This window comes from Etheostoma spectabile, chromosome 8 (assembly GCF_008692095.1).
Source record: "Etheostoma spectabile isolate EspeVRDwgs_2016 chromosome 8, UIUC_Espe_1.0, whole genome shotgun sequence".
Classification (NCBI taxonomy): domain Eukaryota; kingdom Metazoa; phylum Chordata; class Actinopteri; order Perciformes; family Percidae; genus Etheostoma; species Etheostoma spectabile.
The window spans coordinates 30,718,562-30,723,696 of record NC_045740.1 but is presented as its reverse complement, the minus strand read 5'-3'; the positions used below and the strand labels follow the sequence as shown (position 1 = coordinate 30,723,696).

Here is a 5,135-nt window from a genome sequence, read left to right as displayed (position 1 = left end):
CTGTTGTAACTGTTCTATTATTTACCTTTACCCACTTAGTTATTATATCTACATTAGGGATGATTGTTCATCAAAAATCTCATTGTGTAAATACTTATTGAAAGCACCAATAGTCAACGATATCTATATATCGATATCAAGGTATTTGGTCAAAAATATTGTGATATTTGACTTTCTCCATAGCTCCCAGTACTAACTTTACGTCAGGTCCCCCGGAACAACACCTAAAAGGGACAGGAATCCACCGGATGAACGGGGGGAGAGACCGCACCATGATGGATCAAAGAGGGTCAATGGACTTCAGGATGAACCAGGACAACATCATCATTGTAAGATGGTACGACAACAAAGCAGTGAACCTGATTTCAATATAAATACTCTTGCAAATACTCACATTCAATGGCATCTGGCATTTTGGAGAGGTGTTCTCTTCACTGAGTAACTCTAACCCGGACACTAGATACTGACTGGTTTTCAGAACCCCCCCCCCCCCCCCCCACAGTAAAACTGCACATATCAGAGTGGTCTTTTATTGTAGCCAGCCTGAGCACACCTGTGCAATAGTGCAGCTGTCTAATCAGCATCTTGATATGCCACACCTGTTAGGTGGATGGATTATCTCGGCAAAGGAGAAGTGCTCACTAACACAGAATTAGTCAGATATGTGAACAGTATTTGAGAGAAATAAGACGTTTGTGTACATAGAAAAGTCTTAGAAAGTAGAAAAAAGCTTAAAGCTTAGAAAGTCTTCATTTGAGTTTAGCTTATGAAAAATGGGGGCAAAAGCAAAAGCGTTGCGTTAATAATTGTGTTTTTTGTTTTTTGTTCAGTAAATGTTGAGTTCCTCTCAGACTGTTCTTCCTAGAGCTGGCCGGGAACACAGCTGCATCAGTCCCAACAGATTTGGGTTGGAAGGGTTTTGAAAAGCCGTCCTCTCAACTAGGCCTCGCTCTAGTTCCTTTGCTCTGAAACGGACACGCAAACTGAGACGCTCCAGGGTTTGAATGGACTACGGCGACGAGGTGCGATCAGCCACAGGGCCAACTAGGACTGAACGAGTCATCGTTTTCTAATCAAAATCACGATGTGAAAGAATGTGATTAGCTAATCCGTAAGGAGACCACGATTAATCAGATCTCAATTCTGTTATAATTACAGTTATTTACAAGATAAATGCTGGAATAATGTTACAAATCCCAGATACAGTAATGTCTTACTCGGTGGATTTTTCATTTAACGTGATGGTAGATGGTGCCATATGTCGATGCTGCTTTTAAACTGAGGCATATCAGAAATTCCATATCAGAAATGTCAGTTTACAGGAAAAGTACTGAGCTTTTTTATCATAACTTTAGCTTTTGCGATGAATGTTCATCACAAATTCAATTCATGTCATAATTTTCAATCACATGCTGTATCTGTTACACAGTGAATATTGAACCTTAGCTAAATATTTTGAATTGAATAGTAATTGCGTTATCTGGCAGAAAACTAAATCTCAATTAGACTTTTTCCCCCAAATCATTCAGCGCTAGACTAAACTAGGCCGCAGAAAAGCAGCCCACAGGCTTAGAGGGTCCAAAGGGACAGCACCCCCCCCTGAATAATCACATTTACCATCAGGCGTTCTTTTTGAAAAAGATCTTAATAACTTAAAAGATGAGGGTTAAATTGGTCCATACACATGTTACATGCTCATATTGATGTAACCTTTAATTGTACTAACAGCGAGCAACGCTGCAGAAGTACTTATACGAAGTAGAGCCCGACCGACATGTTGGCATTTATAACGGCTGAGAATTTTTTTTATTTTCATTTATAGAGTATTTCTTAGATTGTACATTTCTGGAACACTGTCACAGCAGGAGGAATTTTCTTTCATATACAGAATAATTAGCACAATGCTACAAGTGACCTGCTACTAGCTGTCCTGCCTTCTGTGTACCTTAACTTCCTTCCCAGGTAACAAGTTAAACCGTATTGATATTATATTGATATCTTGATATGAGACTAGATATCGTCTTAGATTTTGGATATTGTACAATCATAATATATTAAATGATGTCTTTACCTGGTTTTGAAGGCTGCATTACAGTAAATTGATGTCATTTTCTGAACTTACCAGACTGTTCTAGCTGTTCTATTACTTGCCTTTACACACTTTTCTGATGATTCTATATCAATAATCTCATCGTGTCAACAATATTTTGTTAAAGCACACAATAGTAAATCCTACAATATCGTCGCAATATCAACATCAAGGTATTTGGTCAAGAATATCGTGTTATTTGATTTCCTCCATATTGCCCAGCCGTAAGATTAACTTTTTTTTTTAGTTTTCTTGCTGGAGCCCTTTGGGGTTTTCCTGAAATAATAGAGTATTTGTTTTTTTTTTATTGTAGTAAATGCAGCCTACGGCAGCCGGGTTTCCAGTGAGATGTCATTCACCACCAGAAACCCCTGAGACAGGAACATTTCTGCTGGAGTTACAAGAGAAATAAAAGGTTGGAGCAGAGGTCGAAATGGATGAAAATGGCAAAAACTGCCTTAAAGATCAACCAATCTTTTCTTACACCATTAAAGATGTGACATTTTAACCTTGATCACATACGTTAGACCAGGGATGCACTGGTACTGCTGCCAGCAGCAGACATCGGTCCGTGTAATAATGAAATTACTCCGATACTACCACACCCGATACCACCTTATAGAAATGTCAAAGATCCTCTAAACTAAAGATTTTCAAGCAGCACTAATGGTATGACACGTTACACACTTCCTGTCTCCTATGGGGGCGTGGCCTCTTTTTGAACGTGCAGTGACTATCGTTTGGATGGATTAAAGGTTCCACTTGTATAATTTGTTATTTTCTTTTGCTAACGATTTACATTTACACAGATAAAAGACATACTCAGCATCACAGAGACCACACGAGATCACACGAGAGTTTGGTCCTGAGTCAGAAACAAAGAGAAGGTCTCAAACTAAGTTAATTTACGATACCGATACCAGTATCCATATAGACTCCGATACCTAAAACGCTGGTATTGGTATCGGAAAGTACTGGAGTTTATACACCGATCTGATACCGCGTAATAAAAACCTTAAGAAAATCTATGTTAAAGTAGTTCATTTATGTTCTTTTTCTGCCAAATTGCATGAAAAAAAGAAAGTTCTGTGGCAATCATTTTTTGTCTGTTCATGTTTTTTTTACAAAAAGTGCAACTTGAGCCAGGCCAATAAAGATAGAAATCATCTCACATCCATACAGGGATAGCAGTCTACAGCATAACACAATATATGACACACTGGTATCAGATCAGTACTCGGTATTGGGCGATACACAAGTTCATGTATCAGAATCGGTCTCAGGAAGCAAAATATTGCATCAGACCAACTCTAATTATAACGTGTCATTTTGCGGGGGTTTTGCCGTTCAAAGAAAGTGATCCACTTTTATACAGGCGTGTCTTATAATATAGAAGGGAAAACATCATTTGGAGCCAGAGGGCATCATGTGACGGGCCGGGAGTTGCAATTCCACTGTCTGCTATGTTTCATTTGCTTCAGAGCCTGGAGCACTTGGCACTGGTTGAGGATGAAACCAGCGTGTCATCGAACCAGGATTTCAGACCGCCCAAACAACGCTGGGCAGAGAAACTCAGTACTACACAGTTTACAGTCACAGTTTACAGTCTTACATGTTTTCTAATATGTATAATGTGTTTAAAAAGTAATCACTGATATTGCTTTACCAGACTATAACTTTGCTACAGTGCTACTTTGAGTCAACAATGTGATTTATTCATGAACATTTGGTGTTTCCTGATTATTTACTATTTCCTGAAGGTCTCTCTTTCAACCCCCCGACTCTGTTATCTCCTCCCACGGATATGAAAGCACATGAGGGTCGCTAGGCGATGTAGGCAGAGAAAAACAGCAGAGATGTTGACGTCCAACTTGCAATTCTTCTTTGAGCCGGTCAGGGCTTTGGTAATGAGAGCCTGGGGACCTGGCTGAACCTGCTGGGTGTGTGCGTGCGTGTGTGTGTGTGTGTGTGTCTGTGTGTGTGTGTGTGTGTGTGTGTGTGCGATGTGGGTCGTGTGTGTGTGTGTTGTGTGTGCGGTGTGAGTGCAGGTAGAGTAGGGTCTATAATCTTCTTTGGGGACTTTATTCCAGTTTTGTATGTGTTTAGAGGACCAGCTGTGGCCATGTGGTTGGTGTGTGGTTGGGTGTGTGTTGGGTGTGTGTTGTTGTGTGTGTGGTGTTGTGTGTGGTGTGTGTGTGTGTGTACAGGTTCAGTCACAACACACGAAACTATAGTGGAGGCAGTGGTAAGCCGATGATAGGCATAAATGTAACCCCCCCCCCCCCACTCCCTCCATCCTCACCCTCCCTTCTTCTTTTTTACTTTCCTGCCTCACCCTCACTCTATTTTCCTCCTTCCTTCTCCCGTCTCTCCTCCCTCCCTCTCATCCTCCTCTCTAATCGCCGGGCTAATTGACTCAGCCAGATTTGGCAACAGGCGTATTAGTGTCATTTCACACAACAAGGAATGACCTATGCAGACAGTCAAGTCGGAGAGAACCCTGCAATGTTATGTTCACCAAATCCAATTTCCAAGACACGCAGGCAAAGCAAAAATATCTTTTTCCCCAATTGATTAAATGACCTCTTAACAGCACCTTAATGTGAGAGTATTGACTTTTTTCCAGAAGATTAAGAATTTAATTTCAGACAGTGCCCTGCAGAAAATGTCAAATATGAAGTGTTAAAAATCTGTCCAATATAGGCTGGTATAGGCTGTGGGCTTTTGTGCAGCACACCCACCTCTGCCAACGCAGCGGAAGAACCGGTGGGAAACATATGTTTTACACACAGGTGAGCTTGTTCTTTTTAAGCCTAAAGGTGCCTTTTCAACATCCTCAGGCAGAGCTCACTTCCCTCATAGCAAAGAAATGTAATGGCACTGAATTAGTGTCAGTCTTACCTGCAGGCAAACAAGGTGTGCATGATTGTAGGTGTATTGTATGGAAGAATGCAGGCTTTATTTGATTTATTGTATTTGAACATTTGAGTGTCACTCAAATTCTGCCAGGTGTGTGTGTGTGTGTGTGTGTGTGTGTGTGTGTGTG

The 5,135-nt window shown here is 40.8% G+C and overlaps 2 protein-coding genes across 3 annotated transcripts in view; both read right to left on the bottom strand.

The window, feature by feature from the left end:
* The window catches only part of LOC116693419 (probable D-lactate dehydrogenase, mitochondrial), a 34,381-nt gene that overhangs the window by 14,521 nt on the left and 14,725 nt on the right, over window positions 1-5,135 (bottom strand). The window lies entirely within an intron of this gene.
* LOC116693465 (E3 ubiquitin-protein ligase znrf1) overlaps window positions 1-5,135 on the bottom strand; it is a 56,679-nt gene that overhangs the window by 50,690 nt on the left and 854 nt on the right. The gene's annotated exons all lie outside the window — the stretch shown is intronic.